This window comes from Haemaphysalis longicornis, unplaced genomic scaffold, assembly GCF_048455015.1.
Source record: "Haemaphysalis longicornis isolate Haplotype H1 unplaced genomic scaffold, Haemaphysalis longicornis Haplotype H1 scaffold_1, whole genome shotgun sequence".
NCBI classification, from domain to species: Eukaryota; Metazoa; Arthropoda; class Arachnida; order Ixodida; family Ixodidae; genus Haemaphysalis; species Haemaphysalis longicornis.
Window position 1 is genome coordinate 252,199,918 of NW_027526203.1, and position 24,288 is coordinate 252,224,205.

At 44.8% G+C, this 24,288-nt stretch overlaps 1 protein-coding gene and 3 non-coding genes across 4 annotated transcripts in view; all 4 read left to right on the plus strand.

Annotated features, from left to right (window-relative positions):
• Nucleotides 1-24,288, plus strand: part of LOC144144311 (frequenin-2-like) — a 404,396-nt gene that overhangs the window by 73,850 nt on the left and 306,258 nt on the right. The window lies entirely within an intron of this gene.
• On the plus strand, nt 145-216 carry Trnar-ucu (transfer RNA arginine (anticodon UCU)). The gene has a single exon. It is a non-coding gene; the product is annotated as a tRNA-Arg (tRNA).
• On the plus strand, nt 1,107-1,178 carry Trnar-ucu (transfer RNA arginine (anticodon UCU)). Its single transcript has one exon. It is a non-coding gene; the product is annotated as a tRNA-Arg (tRNA).
• Nucleotides 1,587-1,658, plus strand: Trnar-ucu (transfer RNA arginine (anticodon UCU)). The gene has a single exon. It is a non-coding gene; the product is annotated as a tRNA-Arg (tRNA).

Genomic DNA, 24,288 nt, shown 5'->3' on the forward strand with positions numbered 1-24,288 from the left:
TAGACGTTCGAGTCACGCCCCGGGGGTTGAAAAAGAAGGTCCCCTTCTCCCCGTGTAGTCTGAGTAGCGCTGGCTACCACCCTCAAGCGTCAGTTACAGTTGTAGTAAATATAAATACCCCAGAATGTGAAGGAGAACACATTCGCCCAGATAGCCGAGTTGGTAAGGCATTCGAGATCTAATCGAAAGGCGTGGGTTCGGTCCCCACTCTGGGCGCGTGTTTTTCTTTCTTTCTTTCTCACGTAATTAATAATAAAAAAAAATATGTAACGTCACTAACGGTAAAAAATAGTCTAATCATTCCCCTATGCCGCCTTTGGCGTTGTAGACTGCCGGCATTTCTTTCTGTATTTCGTAACGAGCCCCTCATTTCCCAACCCGTTTATCGTGCGAAAGCTTAGCGAGGGCCTCGGTTCTGGCAGCCTTGATGCCAAGGTAGCATAAGAGGGTTTCCCGCCAGTTACCTGCTTATGACAGGCTGTAGACGGTCGAGTCACGCCCCGGGGGTTGAAAAAGAAGGTCCCCTTCTCCCCGTGTAGTCTGAGTGGCGCTGGCTACCACCCTCAAGCGTCAGTTACAGTTGTAGTAAATATAAATACCCCAGAATGTGAAGGAGAACACAGTCGCCCAGATAGCCGAGTTGGTGAGGCATTCGAGATCTAATCGAAAGGCGTGGGTTCGGTCCCCACTCTGGGCGCGTATTTTTCTTTCTTTCTTTCTCACGTAATTAATAATAAAAAAAAATATGTAACGTCACTAACGGTAAAAAATAGTCTAATCATTCCCCTATGCCGCCTTTGGCGTTGTAGACTGCCGGCATTTCTTTCTGTATTTCGTAACGAGCCCCTCATTTCCCAACCCGTTTATCGTGCGAAAGCTTAGCGAGGGCCTCGGTTCTAGCAGCCTTGATGCCAAGGTAGCATAAGAGGGTTTCCCGCCAGTTACCTGCTTATGACAGGCTGTAGACGTTCGAGTCACGCCCCGGGGGTTGAAAAAGAAGGTCCCCTTCTCCCCGTGTAGTCTGAGTGGCGCTGGCTACCACCCTCAAGCGTCAGTTACAGTTGTAGTAAATATAAATACCCCAGAATGTGAAGGAGAACACATTCGCCCAGATAGCCGAGTTGGTAAGGCATTCGAGATCTAATCGAAAGGCGTGGGTTCGGTCCCCACTCTGGGCGCGTGTTTTTCTTTCTTTCTTTCTCACGTAATTAATAATAAAAAAAATATGTAACGTCACTAACGGTAAAAAATAGTCTAATCATTCCCCTATGCCGCCTTTGGCGTTGTAGACTGCCGGCATTTCTTTCTGTATTTCGTAACGAGCCCCTCATTTCCCAACCCGTTTATCGTGCGAAAGCTTAGCGAGGGCCTCGGTTCTGGCAGCCTTGATGCCAAGGTAGCATAAGAGGGTTTCCCGCCAGTTACCTGCTTATGACAGGCTGTAGACGTTCGAGTCACGCCCCGGGGGTTGAAAAAGAAGGTCCCCTTCTCCCCGTGTAGTCTGAGTGGCGCTGGCTACCACCCTCAAGCGTCAGTTACAGTTGTAGTAAATATAAATACCCCAGAATGTGAAGGAGAACACAGTCGCCCAGATAGCCGAGTTGGTAAGGCATTCGAGATCTAATCGAAAGGCGTGGGTTCGGTCCCCACTCTGGGCGCGTGTTTTTCTTTCTTTCTTTCTCACGTAATTAATAATAAAAAAAAATATGTAACGTCACTAACGGTAAAAAATAGTCTAATCATTCCCCTATGCCGCCTTTGGCGTTGTAGACTGCCGGCATTTCTTTCTGTATATATATACATGTATATATATATATATATATATATATATATATATATATATATATATATATATATATATATATATATATATAGTCTGAAAAGATAAAAACTCACACAGAGCGCGAAAAAAAATAAGGTTAGTAGAGACAGAGACAAACGAGAAAGACGTAGAAAATAAAAATAAGTTTACTGACGTTTCAGGGAGAGGACTCCCTTTCTGCAGAGAAAGGGAGTCCTGTGACTCTGAAGAAAGGGAGTCCTCTCCCTGAAACGTCAGTAAACTTATTTTTATTTTCTACGTCTTTCTCGTTTGTCTCGGTCTCTACTAACCTTATATATATATATATATATATATATATATATATATATATATATATATATATATATATATATATATATATATATATATATATATATATATATATATATATATATATATAAATATATATATATACATATAACCTCTCGCGCTATGTGGATAATCTCATTTGCGACATTCCGCCCAGCTTTCCCTCCTTCATTAAGGATACCAATGACTTCCTGTCAGACATCTCAAAAATTGAAATTCCTGATAACTGCCTTCTAGTTACCCTTGATGTTGCGTCACTGTATACTAACATCCCCCATGAAGATGGCATCGCCGCTGTATCCCTTGCGTATGAGCAGTCATCGTGCGACAAACCTATCGATTCTTCTGCTCTCCAAACATTCCTTAGGCTTATTCTTGAACTTAACAATTTTGAGTTCGACGGAGTGCATTACGTGCAAGTCAGCGGAACGTCAATGGGAACTCGAATCGGACCTAACTACGCTAATATCTTTATGGCTCACCTCGAATGAAACTTTCTTGACACCCAAAATTTAAAGCCAATGTACTATAAAAGGTATATTGATGACATATTCATGATCTGGCAACACGGTGAGGCGGAGCTCCTCACCTTCATTGAGGCATTTAACCTAGCCCATCCTAGTATTTCCCTTGCTCATTCCTATTCGGAACACAGTGTAAACTTTCTGGGCGTCACCGTTACTACCTTCAAAGGTCGGCTTCAAACTAAACTGTATAGAAAACCGACAGACACGCGGCCGTATTTGCACTTCCTAAGCAGCCATGTCAGACACTGCAAGACAGCAATACCTTACAGCCAAGCCCACCGATTTAGGAGAATTTGCTCAAACCAAACCGACTTTGACTCAAACTGTCGAGAACTCAAGACCGCCCTCCTGAATAAAAAATACCCGGAAAAAGTTATCGACAACGCTATTGTGCGAGCCAACCAATTAGACCGTAACGAAATCTGTAAAAAAAAAAAAAAAGCCCTGAACGGGAACCCGCAAACTAACTTAGTTTTAACCCATTCATCCTCCGCTCCAAGAGTGTCAACCGTGCTAAAAAAACATCACAATATCCTAATGCAAAGTGACCGCTTAAAAAGCATATTCCCCGAACCACCACGCGTTGTCTGCCGGCGTAATAAGAATTTAGGTGACTTTCTTACTAACTCTCGTATCAACCGACCGGCAACTACTGGCTGCATGCCCTGCAATAAACCCCGATGTAAAGTATGCCCACACATGACCACTACACAGCGCGCCACCAGCACGGCTTCAGACTACTACGTAAATATAAAAGGTAACTTTAACTGTGACTCCGCTAATGTCGTATATCTTCTAGAGTGCACTGTTTGTAGGCAACAATATATCGGCCAAACTGAAACGCCCTTCCGAATACGGTTCAATAATCACCGCTGTCATGCAAAAAGCTGCCCTTATTTGCCCCTGTCAAGACATGTGAACAGTCCCGGGCATGCATTTGAACATCTGAAAGCAACGATTTTAGAATCCGCCTTCAAAACGCACCACGACCGCGAGGTTCGGGAATCTTATCTCATTTATAAGTTTGGGTCAGCCACGCTTGGAATTAATGAAAGTTACGGAAAACTAACGTGCTTATCCCTCGAATAAAATTAGCGACTTCATAATTTTTATAACTATGTTCATTATTCCTACCCTCGAGTTTGCCATCAGAATTCGCAGAAACTCTCCTAATACAGCAGCTTTATTAGCCTAATGCGGCTCAACAATGCCATTTGTCCTGGGAAAGGAGGCCTCGTTCCCACCACCACTTAAGAATGTTTAACTCTTTGTGATCTATTCATGTTTAACCTTTTGTGACCCTACCTATTTCCTGTTCAATTGCTAGCTTCTGTGAAATGCTCTTTTGTGCCCCCTATCTATTTTCTTCACCCGCGGGGGGCACACCCATCTTCGCTTCCCCCCGAACCAGTCGCCCCAGCCCCTGAATACCTTACTGTATACTCTTCCCTTTCTTTTCAAACCGCGGTTGTCCAGTTTCCCCCATTGTCTGAACTTGCAGCCCGCGCGGCATACGTTGACCCGTCATGGTGCAATCTTGAACGCTGCATTGTTAACACGACCACTTTTTCTCTCTCTCTCGCTACCCCCCCCCCCCTTTTTATTTTTCTTGTTTGTTTGTTGATGTTGTAACATAGGCGTAGCCTGACTGTATGCACACTCCCCATTTCCGAAACATTTTCCGCTCTTTCTCACAGTTTTATGCAAACCTATATAAGAAATGTGTTCAAAATGTTTGCGACAGCAAAATCATGTAACTTTACTCTGATGAAGGCAAGTCCCGTTGCCACTACGTAAGTAAACATTGTTTGTTATTGTTCTTGCTGTGTATCCGACTCTTTACTTATACTATTTCTGCGCGCTTTGTGAATTTATCTTTCTCTAGATTTATATATATATATATATAGAAATAAGAGTTGACAGTCAAGAAAACCTCGGAAAGCAAAGGGGAGGATGTGGTAGGTTATTGAAACAGATAAAGGTAAAGATAAATGCGGGAATTTTTTCTCCACTTTCTTTTTTCCCGAAATTCGTTATCTGTTTCAATGACCTACCACATCCTCCCCTTTGCTTTCTGAGGTTTTCTTGACTGCCAACTCTTATTTCTGTGTTATTTTCAGCGAGCCCCTCATTTCCTGTTCTGAATCGCTACAGATATATATATATATATATATATATATATATATATATATATATATATATATATATATATATATATATATATATATATATATATATTGCGAGAAGGGCTGTCTTTGGTTTACGTAGCAAATAGTAAAAAATGGGTATAGCTTCGAACAAAACTGTTTATTGGTCGACGTTTCGATCGGATGCCGATCTTTCTCAAGACCTGAGAAAGATCGGCAACCGATCGAAACGTCGACCAATAAACAGTTTTGTTAGAAGCTATACCCATTTTTTACTATATATATATATATATATATATATATATATATATATATATATATAACCCGCCGCGGTGGCTCAGTGGGTAAGGCGTTGCGCTGCTGAGCACGAGGTCGCGGGTTCGATTCCCGGCCGCGGCGGCCGCTTTTCTGATGGAGGGGAAAAGCAAAAACGCCCGTGTGTACGAGATTTCGGCGCACGATAAAGACCCCCAGGTGGTCAAAATTAATCCGGAGCCCTCCACTACGGCGCGCCTCATCGCCTGCGTTGCGTCGGCGCGTTAAACCCCACAATCAATCAATATATATATATATATATATATATATATATATATATATATATATATATATATATATATATATATATATATATATGGGGAAGGGACTTCAGCTTCTCTCCAGTAATCTCGGTTGAGCAGTTCATGCTGCCGGCAATGAACTTTTGGTGCATGACGATATTGAGACTATGTTTTGACTCAAAAGTTTGGTAACCGCTTTGGTATCCTGCAATGTGAGCGTGACATTCTGAATTACGGAGAGCGACAGCGGGGGTCGCATTTTGTAGTGAAATGCTATGCCCATTGCTCTCATTTGCCAAATGTGCTTTGTTGGCCGCAATAATCGGTCACTTGGTGGCATTGTGGTGAAGCTGAGCTACAGGATTGCCTAGGCTGGAGGAGTTTTTTAAACAGCTATTACACGCATTGAGCAGGCACACTAATAGCACGTGCCGGTGTGTTGTGCTGTAACTAGTTATGTAAATAATATCTGTACTACAGGCCGCTTGAAAGGCCTTTCGAAGGCGTCGAACAATTGTCTATGGAGTGGTCCATTGAAAATACATGGGGCGCACTTGTAGGTCAGCGTTCAACTGTCAATCGGAAGTTGCCGTGCAGTGCAAGCGCAAAACTATTAGTAGTGTCAGTATTGTATTTTGTGTAGTATTTTGTCCAGCATGTCAAGTGGCTAGTTGATATAAAAACGTTTGGCGTAAGAATCCATTCCTGTCTGATACGGGTGGTAAGACTCTCTTTTGATGAGCAGTTGGATGTATGAGTAAACCTTACTGTTTCGTTTTTATTTTTATTTTTATACATTTGAGTGTAAGTGTACCAAATAATTAAAGTACGTATGTTTTAATATTGATGAAATTTCTATATTGCGACCTAAAAACCAACAGGGGAGAAAACTTGAAAGCGTGTCTTACGCAGAAGAGCTTTCGAAGATCATTTGCCGACAAGCTGTCGAAATGCTTTGTCATTCAAGAATATTAGAAATCCGCAGGGCCGTGTATGAGAAGAACACCTGCAGCAGTATATACCAGAGTGCAAGAAGGGCTTTTCTTGTTGTTTTTATAAAAACTGTTTTATGAAAATATTCCTCTTTTCCCAGTGTCTCCACCATTATTCTATTGTTTTGAAGTCATCGTTTAACTCAAAATGATCATGACTACAGGTAATTTTGTTGTACAACATGGAATAATCGGGCACATTTTAATATTTAGCGACAGTGTGACAACAATGAAATTTATGAAACAGAAAAACAAAGCAGCGTCCAACCGGATCCTTCCGAAACTACAGAATTAATAGCAACGCATTCGGTGCTTAGAGCAACGCACTGTTAATGGTTTGAAAGCTTTGCTCCACTCTACATGACTAATTTATCATGTTTTATTATTGTTCCTAATCTCTACTGTAGTTTTCTATAGAAAGGTTTTCGAATGCCCTTTAAAATCAATAATATCACATCAATTTGAATTACATCTTTCAGTGCCTTGGTAAAGCCGTAAAGTTTATCAATTGTGCGCAAAAAAAAAACAGTGGCTCATCAACGTAGCGAGTAGAATTTTGTTGGCACGTTATGTTCTTGAAGAAAATCAGAAATATGCTTACGCATTATGTCTAAAAATATTGCACAAAGTTGATAGAATTGTAATCTGGCGATAACATGTATGCCGGTGATATTCCCTTTTTTGGCATAGGCTTAATTTTGCAAGTTTTCCAGTTATTGGATAATAGACATTCATTGAAAAACATGTGCACACGCATAACAGGAACATTACACAAACAAGTAAGTACGGAGGAGCAAAACACAAACAAGTACGTAGCTCACCATTGGGCATGTAGTATTAAAAGCACACCTGGGACATCATCTGAGCCATGTTTTTCAATTTGGAGCTTCCACAGTAGATTAAAAACACCGTATTTTAAAAGAAAAGCCATCATAAATGATTGGAAACCTCACAAAAAGGCAGAGAGATTGCCATCATCCTTCTCGAACACATATTTCAATTATTCGTTGAACTCAGAACAAAGCACGGCATCATTGATTAGCATTTGCTGTTTATACTGAATGTACTGTTAGCACTCGAAGTGGGTGTCATTAAGGGGCCGATGCGGGGCTGGAAGCCCAAGTTTCGAATCAGTGGACCGACTTTGATAAAACCGTTAGGGACGCTTCACTTCAATGCTCTTGGAAGGCATGCAAAATTCGGTTGTCGTGGTATAACTGTGAATGAAGCTAGTTCACCTCAAACAGCATCTGGGTGTGGCAGCTTTGGAAAACTTGAATTTTTAAAATGCAACCCATGTACGACCGTGTCGAACTACAAGCGAACCGGCTTTTTTGCCGGTACTGAGCGTGAACACGAACAGTGATATTTAAGGGCAGTGAACCCGAATCGGAACTGAAGCAAAGCAACAAACAATGGTTACCACTTCACGACGAAACGGTCGTACCATTGATTGTTGATAATGCACGGGCAATGCTATTTGGGGATTTTCTCCTTCACGTATCATCAACTTTGCGATCTCTCACTCATCTTTATTGCATGAGCAATAGATTGGGCATTTCGGCAAAATTTACGCGTCGCTCCGCACAGCCGTGTAGATCTGTCAACAGAGCGAGCTACAAAAGAGCACAGAACGACAGAATAGAGAGAGCGCGTGAGAAGAGGTGCCTTCGCAACTGGGCCATCGTTGCCAGGAGGACGTCAAGTCAGGCGCGGTGTGTCGTCTGCCTCTGTGCCGTCTCGACGGATGCCGTGACTCCCGCCATCGCTTGCACGCGCTGTTGAAGGGAGTGTGCAGCGAGTGCAGGGCGGCAAAACAGGAAGCCGGACCAAGGCGTGCGCATGGGGTCGAGCCTCAAGCTTACGAGGGACAGGGACGATTGATTGATTGATTGATTGATTGATTGACTGATTGTGGGATTTAACGCGCCGACGCAACGCAGGCGATGAGGCGCGCCGTAGTGGAGGCCTCCGGATTAATTTTGACCACCTGGGGATCTTTAACGTGCGCCGAAATCTCGTAGACACGGGCGTTTTTGCTTTTCGCTTCCATTAGAAAAGCGGCCGCCGCGGCCGGGAATCGAACCCGCTACCTCGTGCTCAGCAGCGCAACGCCTTAGCCACATAGCCACCCCGACGGGTGGGACAGGGACAACATGCTTGCGCATTCTTAAAGATGTACCTATGGGTGCATAATCATTTTTGCCCATTTCAGATCAATCAGAACTTACCAATATTCCTTTCGTTGTCGCAACATGAGAAAGAAGACAGCGCGACAATTTTGTAATGGCATATTGCTGCTGGTCGCGCAAGCAGAGTGCATGGCTGTGCAGAAGAAATGCCGCAGAATCGGCAGCCTGCAAGTGACAGGAACACTGAATTTGCCCTTCCAGCTGCGAATGTCCAGGAGCCGTAAGGCCGCAATATTGCTGCACTTCGCAATGGCGAAGGCCCACACCCTAAATATGCGTATTTGTTGCATTCAACAGTTCGCATACAAGGCTGAAAACCTGCAAAGTGTAGATAGTTGAAAAGTGCGACCCGCGCCAGGATTGCTCAGTCGCTATGCCTTCGGCTTTGGACCACCAGGACGCGATCGAGTTTGATCGTCGTCCCCTGTGGCCGGTTTTGAGATGGAGACAAACAACAAAAACGTGCGTGTGTCGACATTTCAAAGCACGTTGAAGATCCCCCGTGATACAAAATATTCCGCAGCACTGCAGTATGCGGCGCGCCTCATAGCAAAAATGTATTTTCTGGGCATGAAACACGCGAGTAGTTTATGGCAAGTATGTTTCCGTGGGTGAAAAGAAGCGTAATGCACATGATTTCAAATTATTCCGCGCGAAGATCATACATGAATAATTTCTGCTCTTCGAAGCTCTATTCAGCGGTCGGAAAAACCCAAAACAAAAACATAGGTCGGGCTGTGGACATACCTTCACATAACCAAACGCGTTATCATTACTGAGGCAGCGAGCTCCACATTGCCCGGTATTATCGTCACTTTTTCGTTATGCCTTCAACGGACAAGTATTACTTCACCTGAATAATAATAACAGATGTGGCAGAGAATACTGTTAGTGTATGGAATAGGCTTTCCCCTTTTTAAGAAACTCTATCCAGCACTGGGTATTTCGCCTTTAAAAAAACACCGCTGAAGTAAATGACACAAGTAGAAAGGGTCGCCGGTGCGGCACTGCCTAGCTCTCAGCCTGTCTGTCTTTCTTTCTTCTGTTTTGTGTGTTTCAGCGGTGCTTCGTTTCCGACGATGCGCTTTTATTGACTAGCGCAACTCTCAACGGAGTCTGCGCACTGATGCCGACAAATTAAAGAGCCTCTCCCGAAAACAATTCCATCCCATGCTTCAGAAGTCAAATTACCTTTTTAGTTTGCAATTGCATAAATAAAATTGCATACCTCCAGCTCCTGTACGCATGCGGTGCATGCGTACAGGAGCTGGAGGTAAAAAGCCTCGCAGTATTATCCACTGAATCCTAGCTCACTGGGGCTTCGCCAAGTAGAAGTATGACCCACGTGTCATGTTCGCTGTGAATGCCGACTTGTTTGCTTGCTTGCTTGGGCATCCAGAAGTCTGATATTCCCATTTCGGGAACTGGACGCCAGTACGTCCGTCCCAGAACTGCATCTCAAGTTATACACATCAAAATAAGGGCACAGTGTGGAACAGTCCCGTTATCTTATTATTTCTGCTGGTGTCGTTTTACTGTTCATGCACCTCCCTCCACTACCCATCCATCTGTATACCCCTGTCGGTGCCAAGGAGATTCTCGCTCCGAAAAGCATGAAAAAGGTGCATGAGTTGCGAAACGGTATGCGCAGTTGGCCATAAAGCACTGGGGGCCTTGCTGCCTGAATCTTTCATGGTGGTCCGGGCACACGACTGACGTCGTCTCTTCATTCATCCACTTTGGCGTAATGGAATGGCCGAAGGAGACGGCAGCGTGTTGCCGGCAGGCAAGCACGTCACGTGGATTGCATCAGAACCGCCGAGCGTCGAAGGAAGAACGCCTCCGGATGCAGCATCACGTTTCACCATTTCGATGTGCTCACGTCGCCATTTCTCGCTGCATTATGCTAATAGCACTGACGGCCGCAGTGCTTTAAAACGAGCCGTATGCACCGCGGCGTCACAAGGTTGGTTTATTTAAGTTGGCTATAGGCGCCAAAAGGGTCGATAAACGAGAGCCATTTTCGAAGCAATTTAGTAGGCGGCGTTGCTTCGTGCACTCGAGGGAATGGAACGCAAGTAGAATTTTTTTTGGACATCCGTGTCGTGTTCTGCAATACGAAAATGGACGGCACTACGTTCTTGATTCCAGATTACCGCCTCTAGCTTTCGGGCCCAAAAAGCAACGAATAAACAACAGTTCTTTCATTTTTAACTAAACGTAAGTCTCAATGGCGCTGTTAAATAAATACTATAGAAAAATGCGAGTTCTTAGGTTGGTGGCCCCGCAATATATATTTTGCAAAAAAAAAAACACAGCTCTAATCCATTTTCAAAACTATATAAATGAGTGCTTTCTGTTATTAAAACATTCGCTATTGTAAAGAAAAGAGAGATACCCGGCGCAAGAGTAATAGTAACCTACCAAGAAACGTCGATAAGCTTTTTAGTAGAAGAATGGAACAATCGTCTGGATTAGCAAATAGGTCTCGTTAAGGATAGTTATGGGGTTAAGTGCTTAAATCGCATCGTGAATATCTTTGCACAGCGAGAACATTGCTAACTCCAATGTATATCTGAACAATCACAATCCGGCTCCATTTTGTTTTTCATTTCACGGCATGACAAGCACTTAAGACACTTTCTGAGTAGAGTGTATATTTACGCGAATGTTGTTTAGGAGCGATAGTATAATGACCACCATTTTCTTAGTGACCACGTCTACGTTTTGATTTTACCATCATCTGAAGGCGCATTCCGATTACTAAATATATTAACAGTCAACCAGGTCACCTGTTCAGAACACGTCGTTTCTTGTATTCTGAAAAAAAAATTAAAGCCAGGACGGAAGGTACAAATTGAAAGCAGGAGGGTGAACCGCTGATACCTCCGCCTTTGGCTACTACGGCATGAAGGAACTGATTTTTGAACTCTAAGACTTACCGAAGGAGGAACGAAATCGGGAAACAGTGCTTAAAGGTGAAGCTGAGATGGCGAAGTTGAAGTTTAAAAAGGCACAAAAAAGACACGGACGAAAGGCTGATGTATAAACAAACAGGGGGCCACTCACAACTAAAACTTAATTTCACAGGAAAATATTGATACGTCAGCCTTTCGTCATTGTCTTTTTTTTTTACTTTCTAAACATGGACTAAAACCAACTCGCCCTGCTTTCTGTTTTGATGGTCCAGTCTGTTATTGCTCTCGCAGGGCCGTAGTGCCTCTTTTTGTTGGTTCATTCGGTCTACACTTGTGAGTAATAGTATATGCCGCTATAGCTTCGGAAACGCTACTACGAAGCTGCACACCATTGAGCAGCGCACTTCAAGACTGTTGTTTTCCTTAATTGTGTGAAGCCTCACACAAACGATATACGCCGAGCTTCTGCGAAATACGCTACTGTTGCTAGTGCAGCCGAACAAATAGGGTAATTCTCGTAGTTTACTCAAGTAGCCAATGCATACAAGAAGCAAGAAATGCGCAGCCTAAAGAAAGCTATCCACGCCATCGATCGAAGGGCACAAGGCCCAAGGCGCAGTGCACAAGGCCCAGACGTGTTCTTGGTAATTGGAGGTTCTGCCTTTGCGGATCGGCCAATTAGGCCGGCGAAAGGGATGTCGTAACGAGAGGCTCATCGCCTTAATACCCAATGCTCGGCAGGGTCACCAGGGGCGTGAACGATAATGCCACGAAGCTCAGCGCCGAACTCGCGCTCCGTGCGGATGCCTTCGGGGGATTTTAGCTGGCAGCAACTCCTTCGCTATCGCCGCTGGCTATCTCAACTCACCCATGTTTAATCCACCAGGGCGTATCACGCCCCCCCCCCCCCCTACCGGATTTCTTCGTGCACTCTTGAGCTCACTGAAGTCGAACACGAGTTATGCTAAGTGAATTTGTAATATTTAAAAGAGGGGCATCATTTTCACTTTGGAGGACCCAATTCGCTCAAGTAGTATTCAGAGTGTGTTTAAAAGAATGGAGGGGCCCTTAGAAACTGTAAAGCACGGCTGCGTATTCTACTCATGTGGGTGAGAAACTTTTAAATTCAAAGTTGGCCTGTTGGCCTTCAGGCGCTAAGCTGGCTGGCCTTGTTCCAGCTGGACAGTGCATCCGTAGCAGGCTAGTATTTCTGGTTTGCCGAATATAGGGCATTTTGTATTAGATTTCGGGCTGTTAGATGTGTAATTGCTGTCAGCCCAAGTCTAAAGAAGAATGAAAAAAGTGAATGAAGATTGTTTTCATGTTCTCTGCTCTTCCGTAAGCAATTGCGCAGAAGCAAACAACATAGGCTTAAACACACAAAAAAAATTAGTACCCTTACACTCTGTGAAGATGGATGACCTGCAAAGCTGGATGCAGTCTACGGAGTGAACAAAACAAAACACGTTTGTTGTAATTTGCGGTGGAGCATACTTCCTAGCCAATTAGCTGAATGCACCTCTAGAAGGATCCAAGCTTTGTTCATTCAGACAAACATGGAGCTGCCTGTGTCCCTCCCTCGTCGGAAGCATCTTACTGTTTATGTAATACACAAACCCAATTCGCTCTACCACTAAAGACTCTAGACAGGTACAATCGGGCCATTTAACGTCCGCGTTTGAACCTCACACCAGCACAATCATATCGGGCGTGAAAGCTATAGCGGCTCGGCGCACCTCTCCCTCCTCCCTCCTAGAAACCTGTTCACGCATAAACCGCCAACCGGTCATGTGCGCGTGCTTAGAAGTGACCGATGCGGCCGAAAGTATCCCCTGAAAACCCTCTGAAGGAGTGATATTTGCTCACGCCGGCGTTTCAAGCGGGCAAGTTGCTGTTCATCCGGGAGGGATTCGCCGCTACTCGACGAGCTGAACTTGAGGCGGTAAAGGCGGTACCAGCAGCTTTTCGTTGTCTTTGCACCCGTTCGCGCTTGTGTTCGGGTCAACGCTTCAATTCTTTCTCTTCTTCCTCCAAACGAACGTCATGCATCCGTTCCATAACGATTTAAATCCTGGAAGCCCTTGAGCTCTATTCCCGCGTACAAACATATGGCTGTCCGTTTCGCTTCTCCATCGTAGGCATCTTACTGTCAGTGTAACACATCAACCCACACCCGAACCACTCGATTAAGCAGGACAGCCGACTACGCGCATTGAGCTATGTAATTTCGACATCTAAATTTCCCACCAGTACAACCGGCATTTCATCGGTAGTGGCATGGACCCTAGCTGTGCGTGCACACCGCCCCCCTTTTCCACCCGAAAACCGTGGACGCATAAACCGGTAACCGGTGATGGCGCATACTTAGGCGTGAAAGACACCAGTGAAAATGTCGCTGGGAAGGCCTTTCCCAGCTGAAAAAGAAATATGCGCTCACGCCATCGTTCGAACTGAGCTAGTTTGTTTTCAACCGGGAGGGATTCGTAGCTACTTGGCGGAGTAGAATTCCAGCGAAACGGCGTCTGCGGGTTTCAGTCTGTTAGGGGGCAGCCCTTTGGCAGCCGCTACCTGGGCTTGCGGGAGCGGCGTCTATTTATGTCCGCGTAAACGAGTGAGCGAACACAGCAGCGACGAAAGTAAGAAAACGGAGAGCAGCGTCTAGCGAAGGGTGAGGTGGAATAGGACACGTGCGGCTGCGGCGTCATCTCTCTCACTGCCTTTCCTTCACACGTCTCATGCGTCGCCACCAAGGGGAGCCCTACCCCTGACACGTTCCCTAGACGCTGTTCCATTCTCCGCTAATCCAAACTGTGTGACGTTTGCGCAGGAGGTTCAAAAATGATTTGCAACAACGTGCCCGATGCTTCCTTGTGTGGGGCTAATCCGAACCACGTGACATTAGCGTGGGAGGTTCAAACAGGGTTTGCAACATGCTGGCCGGTGGCGGCGGCGCGCTGAGCAGCAGCAGCAGAGTAGCGCACGCCGCCGCGCGTTCGCTGGTCACGCGAACACTTCCTGAGACGCAGCAGAAATGCGCCGTGACCGAGAAGACTGCAGCACGTGCTGCGCACAAATTTCATGTTAGTGAGTATAGTAATCATCAGTGCATTTTTTATGCCCATTCGTGCTTCTATTTCTTTTTCGCAATCATCTGACAACCGCTCTACCAGCGTTGGCTGCCGACTGCGGAACTTGCGAAAGGGGCTTCGGTGGAGGCGAGGGGAAAAATAGTTGCGAAAGAGGTGTCGGCGGTGGCGAAGAGGAGCTCCCGAGCGGCGCCGAGCAAATCGATGACACCGAAATGAAAACTGGAGGGGGGGCGGGGTGGGGGGGGTTAGACATATACTGCTTTGCTGTAAAAAACAAGAGGAATTTCTGGTATTGCCTTTCTTTTACATTTGCCAATACAAAGATAACACACAAACAAAAAGTGGGTAAAATGAGGCTGCTACAAACATGGCTGGAGATGGAAACTTTTCGTCTAAACCCCATGACGGTTTGTCAGACAGTTATCAAGCATGGCCGGCAGGAAGTTAACGACCTCTGGATAAAAAATAAATCGCAAATTAAGAAATGTCTACAGCGTTCTCATTCCGAAGTTGCAACACCCCTTGAAGAATAAAGAATCAGCAGCTCCCGCTTTGATTCTCACAAATTAAATTAGTTTCAATTACCGGGTAAGTCTTCCAACGCTCGGCTGTTCCGCGTAACTGTGGGCGACAGCCGGGCCTGCAGCTGTGTTCCTTCAGAATAAGGGGCACCCGGGCACATCCGATAGGACAGGCAAACCGTTCATGAAGGCCAGGTTATCGCCAGGGACGGTTTCCGCCGTTGCCGTAAAACTGTCCCAGGGAACCAAATAGATTGGGTCCTCCTTCTTTTCCTAGGGCACGAGGAAAAAAAGAAAGCCACCCTGGAAATAAAAACGAAACAGAACAAGAGGCCTCTAATAAAGCCACGACAGGATCTCAGGTTCGCGGAATTGGGACAGCGGGGCGATACGGGGCTGGTATGACTTCAATAAAGAAAGCCGCGCGCAGTCCGATGACATAGGACGAAATTGGGAAAAGCGAGTGACCACGTGGCTTGCAGGCTGGGGACGGAGGAGGGAGAGATACCCAGCTATGACGGGTGTAGGGGCTCTCAGTGAGAATGTCAAAAATAAAAATTGTATATCACTCTCACGTCTTGTTGGTTTTGTTTTGCTGCACCAAGGAAGCTTTTCAAAAAGCAAGTAAGTTGGGATCGTGGATTTGTTATGGGCGCTATTTTAAAAACAAACATTGTCCTTACATTATGTTCCCGTCTCTGTTGCATAGCGACAATTATTCATTTGCATAAATTTTGACATCTCGTGGCAACAGGAAAAATCCCGCACGAAGATGAGCCGAACGACAGCGTCTAGGACTTTTTCTTATTAGGTTAAAAAAAAAAACTACGGTTGGCAACGCAAAGGGAGAGAAAAGATAAGAGGTGCATAAAAAAAGAACTTGCGTTGCGTTTTGTGCGCGTTTAAAGGAGCCATGAAGACGACATACAAGTTGGGTTTATTAGAAAGACTGCTTAGTCCTGATAACAATCATACCAATATTATCGCAATCTTCGAATAAATAACCAAGATATTAAAGAAAACGTGTGAAGCAGTCGCGACCCCTTAGCCAATTTCCCGCAACTTTTCTATGACGTCAGGGAACCTTGTTTGTGCGATTGGTGGCCGCCTAACTGACCTGTCGCGACGACACATGACTGGACGTCTGTAATGGGGCCTCTAGTTCCATTTAATTGACCGCATCACTTGAATTATAACGTGCAGTTAACGCACTGAAAATTATGTTTTATTGTTGGTCCGTATGACGTCATTCTTGCTCATAACACGTCACTGTGGCGCAAAATTTGAAAGTTTTTAAATAGTTCTTGCTTTATTTCCGTTAAAAAACATCTTTTGTGGCTCTAATGGAACTGAGTGAGATACTGAATCCTAGTTCTTTCAAATTAAACGAAGTTGTATTTTCTCTTCATGGCTCCTTTAAAGTACTACAACGTCGCATCTCGTACTACTGGTGAAGTTTGTATTAAGAAGCCCCAAAATAAGAATAAAGTCCACCTGCATTGATAGATCCTTTGGTTGAGATAACAGATTAAATGCTTCTAATGGGACAATCTTTTGAGTAGATTGGAAACAATAAAAGCGTGGGTAAAACAGAAATGGCCATCTGAAAACATGTCGGGAAAGAAATGGCGAAACGGGATTTGCTGACTCTAAAAGAAACATAACACCTATGAAATTCCAGATTAATGCATATGCTGGGGAATGGCCACAATATCGCGCGTGCCGCGTGATCCTCAAGAAGTGGGAGCTTTTGGGATAACAGAGATGATATTTCACGTTGAAGAGAACTTGTGAACTATCCCAGTACTCTGAAAAATCTAGCCTCGGCATGGGCTGAAAAACAATCTCCTATCGCAAGCTGCTTGCTGGAGGAACCTTTCAAGATTGGGTTACGAAAACTCTGGTGTGTACACAACAGCATGTAACATATAGAAGAAATACCACGAATTGTATTTGCCTCTCTACTTTGGGGCCGTACTCCAACTCCAGCAAAACGGTTGCGGGACGGTTTCCCAGATTTGACGTATATACAGCCAGTTCGTCATCGTCCAGGGGGCCATCGGTTGCGCCATACATGTGGGCCATAATAAAACAAGAACAATTTCTGGTATTGCCTTTCTTTTACATTCGGCAATACCAAGATAACACACAAATACTTCCATTTCCGTTTCCACTAAAATTCACTTCGACAAGCACCTGTGAATCCCCCCCGGTAGAAGAGAAACTTTCCTAGTTGGAACGCCGGCTTGAGGCCATATTTCTTTTTCAGCTTGGAAGGCCTTCCGAGCGACATTTTCGCAGCTGTCTTTCACGCCTAAGTATGCGCCATCACAGGTTGCCGGTTTATGCGTGCAGGGTTGCAAGTAGGTAAAATGAGTAGGTAAAAAAGTGGGTAAAATGAGGCTGCTACAAAAATGGCTGAAGATGGAAACTTTTCATTTTAAACCTCATGACGGTTTGTCAGACAGTTATCATGCATGGCCGGCAGGAAGTTAACGACCTCTGGATAAAAAATAAATCGCAAATTAAGAAATGTCTACAGCGTTCTCATTCCGAAGTTGCAACACCCTTGGAAGAAAAAGAATAAAGAATCAGCAGCTCACGCTTTGATTCCCACAAATTAAATTAGTTTCAATTACCGGGTAAGTCTTCCAAGGCTCGGCTGTTCCGCGTAACTGTAAATCAACCTGGAATTTTTGACAAGAACGCGACCGCGAAAAGTATACATAGTGCATGTTTGCCCGGCACAATGAATGCGATTAAGAAGAGTCCATCAGTTCGAACCGACGGATACTTCATGATCATTAAGATGGTCTACTCAACGTCTTTGCTTCGAAGTATACAGCTCTGGTTTCTATTGTTACTATAGATGACACTGCTGACTTGGCACTGACTTCTTCAAAGAGATGGATCTTGGGAGTGGCCTTTTGGGAGCCGGAGCCGTGCCACTTCAGATAACACTTTCAAGAAAAAGGGCGTAATGGCCTTCCAACACCCTTTTCCCACTTATGCTACACCCTTTTTGTCAAAAAAGGTGTAAAAAGTGTATTGTGAAGATTGCAAAAGGGTATGCACAATGATAAGCCTTGTAGGTCAGAATGAGCGCGACTGTACTCGGAAATACTCGTACCTAAAAATAATCATTTGATTTCAAAACTCCGCAATAGAGTGCCGCAGTTGATATACCTGCAAGCGTTTCGATGATAGCGCCAATGACAGCAGAAAACTGCAGCAGACAATTACACATGGACTGCTTATTTTTTCTCCTGAGATAGCGAAGACGAGCTAATTCCAAGACAAATAGTGTGCGAGAGGTTTGTGCCTTGTGAAAAGCCGCCCCTGCATTACACGAACATGGATTACGCGCTCTGATTTCCGAGGGCTCCTTCGACCGACACAGTTGAAAGTTCTTGAAGGCTTCCTAATGGAATAATGATGTCGCATCTGCGGGACTGTGTCGACACGTGTTCCACTCAAAGGTACAGTGAGCCCGTGGTCAAAAGGCCCGATGGTGTTTGCCGGGCTCTCTATGCGGTCCCCTATCCTGGCTCACTCGCACCTCGTTTGCTGTAATGGATACGACACGGGGATTGAAGTCGGGGGCTTAGAAATTGTGCTTATCGTGAGTGTTTATAGAGACGAGCCATGGCAAGGGTAAAGGAAGAAGGCCAGTATTAGTGAGAATATGAAAATGGAGTCAGTGAAAATGGAGTCGGGAGTATGAAATGGAGTATAAAAATGGAGTCACTAAAGAGTATGTCGAGATGAATTAACAATAATTAAGACAATAAGGGTGAAATATATGTATCTGTGTCCATTTATCACACTTTTGAATACCAGAGCCAAAATTGCGCTACTCGGTAGCTATAAGAAAATTCGGGAGTTGATTAGCGTTCTTTGTGCGAGAAAAGCGCGAAGAGATAAGGTGTGAAAGTGAAACGGACAAGACCAACGGTGATTCACAACATTCGCCCTTTTGTTACTTCCTGCTTTAATAACCAGTTAACCGCATGGAAAGACCCAGTTAGACCTTATCCAGTGAGTAAACAGCACGTAAAGCTTACGTTCATTTGTGCTTCTACCACTAAAGGACTCTGAAAGTGCCAAGGCGCTCTTAGGCCAACGCCAGTTGAAGTAAGCCCCAAACGTAGAGCTTAGAGACGACAGAGAATTCGGTGCTGCGGCATGAATTTAAGGGTCTGCCGAAATTTCAACCCTTTTAAACCCTGATAAAAATTTTAACCGACGTTTAATAAACATGTTAAAGAGATTGCTCAAAGGAATCCTATAAAAATTTTGTTAACATTTTATAGACTATTTCTGTTGAGTTTCCATTACAAATTGCCCACCGAGTTTTAATTAAAAGTCTATAGAGCCAAGTCAAAGACCTTATCGGTTGTGAATGTATTTTCTTATGAGTTTCTTGTAGGATTTTTATAAAAAATTATATAGCCTTTCCATTAAATTCTTACTGAGTATAGTGGTAACAGCCTGTTGCGCCTGGGCCAGGCTTAAAATGCAGTTTCTGGTGGATTTTTCTTAAATTCACGGAAATTAATTTTTATAAAATTGTTATTGAGTATAGCCGTAATATCCTGTTGCATGTGAATAAAGTTTGAATCGAATTTGTGATGAGTTTTATTAAATTTGCCTGAATTAGCTTTCTTAAAATTATTGTTGAGTATGTCGTAACATCCTGTTGTGTGTGAGTCATTTTTGAATACAGTTTCTGGCGGGTTTCTATTAAATTTATCTCAATTAGATTTCTACAAATTTTTTATTGTGCCCTGTCATCACAATCTGTCGCATATGAACTAAGTCTGAATAAAATTTCTGATGAGTTTTTAATAAATTTATCTCTATTAGCTTTCTATAAAATTCTTATTAAGTATAGTCGTAATAGCCTGTTGTCGTGAGTCAGGTTTTCTTTCCGGCTCTAACAGAGGAGCTTTGTAGGGGCTCGGACTATACGGCGGTGATGTCCGTCATCCCAGGCGCCACCGCTCCCAAGTGCTCCCAAGACTAAGTGGTGGGACGTCCATCGCGCGATCTCGGTTGATGCGGCGGCGCAGGCGGCGAATAGCACCCCACATATATGCACGATAAACTACCAGACCTCTATGGGTGGGCTATAGAAACGCAATACAAAGTCTATTGAAACTCAACATAATGATGGCATTAAGATGCTTGCTGCGTGTTCGTAATAAAAAAGTTTATCGTCTGTCTAATGACCATAGTCCAGACATTAGGAGTTCGATCGACCCTATAGAAAGGCAATACAAAGTCTGGTCAAACTAAATATAGTGAAGGCCACAAAATGCATGTTGAATTTTTTCAATAAAAATGTATGATTTTACATTGGCCGCAGTTTTTAAGATGGGAGATTTGGTTTACTCTATAGAAATCCAATATGAAGTTTCTTAAATCTCAATGTCGTGAAGGAAATAAAATGTCGGTTGAATTTGTGCAATAAAAAGTTTGTTGCCTTTCTAACGAGCAGTCTATAAGCGATGAGTTTTAATTTATTTTTTATTGACTTTATAGAAACGCGATAGGGGGTCTATTAAAATTCAACGTCCATTTCCACGAGGGAAGTCATTAGAAGCGGGAGAAGACCTACCGTGCATTCGATGGAACTTTACCAAGCGCGATGGGGTGTTTTGGCCCTAAAAGACGTAGAAGGAAAGAAGCTGATACCTCACACTAATCGGCGCATAGTCATCGCGCCAATGAAGGGGGTGCTCACGGTTTTACTAGAATATGAATTTTCAGAAATGCCCTCATGCACTCCGTACAGATGGTTAACCAGCGAAAGTGTAACGAGCGGCTGGTGTTTTTGAAGTCCGTTCTACATGGTGGAAATTTACTGGCGAATTCGCAGCTGAGGCGCCTCTCGTGCGGCAACTCGATCTATTTTCGCAGCCTCGGCAGCAACAAAAATAGATCGTTTTGCCACACTAGCGGCGCCGCAGCTGCGAATTCGCGGGTAAATTCGCACCATGTAGAACGGCCTTCAAGTGTGGCCTACCCGTATCGCTGTAACGTGCGGCCGGGGTTAGTTGACGCGTACGCGCTGCTCCACCCACACCGCCGCCGTCCCTGCCCCAAGTTGTCGTTTGAGCTGGGCTTCAAGGGTCGTTCCGCGCACTCTGCTGCTAGAGAGGTGAACCCAGCCAATCTCTCTCCCCTTACATCTATTTCCTCTCTCTCCCGGTAATTTCGCTGGTGCGCATGGTGTTGCGCCGAAGGAGGTTTATGCGTAAACGGGGCCGCCCGATTTTTTTTTCGCCCAGCCCAACGCCGCCTGTATAAACATTTCCTAACGCGTCACCCTCTTTCCAATGGGAACAGTAGGGACGCTTAGTTCAGGCACTCATCCGCTATGTGGCGCGCGCCGGCGGACGTCACGTCTTACGTCACTGCTCGCGCATCGCGAACGCTGCGCCCACGTCTACGACGTGTGTCTGTCAGCTTGCCTGTTGGGTTTCAAGAGCCGTTTTGCGCACATCTTAGCCGTGAAGGGGCGCTAGTTATGGGGCGCACTGGGAATCTCATTCAACATGTCGCTCACGTCATACCTCCTGCATTTTTCGCGAGATGACTGACGCAGGCGGAACTACAACAGTGTGAGAACATATTAATTGTGGGATAGACAAATAGCAAACATAGCAACAATATTTTCGATGGTACAGCCAGTATTTTACTGATTTATTTGTCTCTGGAGGATTTGGAGAAGAAACAATTGCCTGTATATTTTCTGTTCCAGCGCTAACTTCTACCAGTACCTTCCAATAAATATCACATGGTTGTAAATTTCAGGAGATTATAGAAAACAAAAGGATAAGCAGTTCAGCGTCCAGCTTCTAAGGGCACGTCTACAGTACAGTTGTAAGGGCGGTTAAGTAGTACGGGCGCTTATACAGTACAGTCCTCAATTTTAAAACTGTGTACCGATGCGGAGTGCGAACAGCGTGGACAAAACAAGGCCGAAACGCAGAGGGCACAGAGGGGGGATGCCCCACTCAGAAAATTTCGGGGCCCGTGATCCCAGTACGTAAGCGCGCAAAGCCGACATCAGTATGCGCCACCAGAAGTGGTTTCACGTACGCAGTGGCGCATGCGATTTTATCAGCGTCAGATCAAGACAGACAGGCATATTGATAAACGAGAAGGCGTAGGAGCGCCACCTGGGGAACCCTAGACCAACTGTCAACTATTTTGCATAGTTTCCGAGAAGCGGTGCTGGCTGGCGGACATGAAAGCACGTAGGAAGGCTACGGAGCGGGAAAGGGTAGTAGAGAGCAGCAGGAGATGGCTGTTTGGGCATTTTTCGCTCACGCGTTAGGCAATGATTATACAGGCGGCTTTGCCCAGCCATATAGAGCTTCACTTGAAAACAGCCAACGTGGGGCGGCCTCGCTCATCCGAGGGCCTGATCTGTGAAAACACTCGGAAACTGAAAACGCAGGTGTGCCGTACAGTCGTTCGCTTTTTCTAGGCGTCCATTGCTAGCCCAGTGAATTGTGCCGACCTGTTATGGGCTCTCCATTTCCACCAGCTCAACTGGCGACGCTTGCACTAAGCCGATCAAGGCTCGAACCATAGCGAAGCCGCAGGATTTCTTTCTACGTGAGCACTGAAGGGACACACCACCAGGCATTCGTAGAAGTTGAAAACGTTTATTTACATGTTCCTCCCCATTCACAGCGATTCCATGGCGCCGCTTCTTCATTCCAAGCGAGCGGGCAACCGCAGCACCGCTCGTACCCCCGCACACCTGCGGACGCATGTATGGGCTCCATCGCGCCAGTTAGTACCTTCACGCCGGTCTCAGGGTAGAAAGAAAATGCGTTGAACCTGTCGACGAAGATAGCCAGTCGGCCACAAAAGGATCGCTGAGGCGATCAGTTTAAACACAAAAGCGATTAGTTTGGCGAATGATGTTCATCTCTTCAGGTGTAGAGGGTGCATTGTATTCCTCATTTGATTTCAAGTACGTTTTATTTCCGAATAGCACGAGCCGCCTATTTTATTGGCCTCTTTGTGGTAGTATTGCCAGGTTTAAATGGGTTCTCGTACCCAGGCTAAGTACCGATGGGATAAACATTTGGGCCAACCTGCCTGATAGTCTGGGACGGCCAGTTGATCGGCCCCTGTCCGATTTCAGCATATCACCGTACAATATTACAGCATCTGTCTTGTTTTTAGCGTTTTTCTGTGCATTAAAATGAATAATTTCTCCTAGACATCACATTCACCCTGCCTTTTCTATAATTTTATGGTCAGCCCAGCCGCGGTGGTTTGAGTAGCAATAAATTACCTCCGTTTACCGCCTTCATGCCTCGGTCACGATCAAGGTTTCCTATATACATGAATCGGGACGAAAAAAGGGATACACAACATAGTACCTGGACTGCCCAAGTGAAGCTCTTGTTTAGAAAACAAGGAAATTCAAAGGAAGAATTTATATTGCCCCTGTAAAGCAGTTAATGAGATATGATCGGGATGACGAGGGTGGAACCACTAAAGGTTGACGTTGGGCTAGTCGGGTACTCATGAAACCTCAGGCCACAGCGCGGAAAACTTAGACAAAGAGAAGGCAAATTGACACGAGCAGCGCTCGTGTCTGTTTGCCCTTTCTTACTGCAGTTGCAACATTTGCTTAATCCCAAATGCAGATTTATCTTGATGGTGAAAGGAGAGTTATGTTGGCACAAACTCTAAGCGTAAATCTCGTCCATCAATATTCATCGTCTTATTTCCAGTTACTACCATTGCCCAACAGAAACGATTCCTTTTTTCGCATTTCCGAAACTGTTCTCGTTGCGCCCACTCGCACAATCCGTGTAACTACGCTATCATAGCACCGCTGCTTGTTGGAAACTTCGAACGCTCCTTCACAGGCTTTGCCTAACTGCACTCCTTACTCTTTCCCGAAATCAGTGTTACCTCCACCGTAGGTGTCTCGGTACCAATCCGCCCCTTTTGTTTAATGGCTCACAATACTCTCTGCCATACTCCGCACCGAAATCTTACATTGGACGAAGTTTAATTCCCCTATCTGCGATGAAAAAAAGAAAACAAAACTACGCGATAGGAAGAAGGAAACTAAAAGGAATAAAACTGTAACGGCCGGTAGTTTAAGCGAAAAAGCATCCTTTGGATCACCTATAGAGACGGGAAATTATCAGAAGGATTTAAAATGAAACACAAC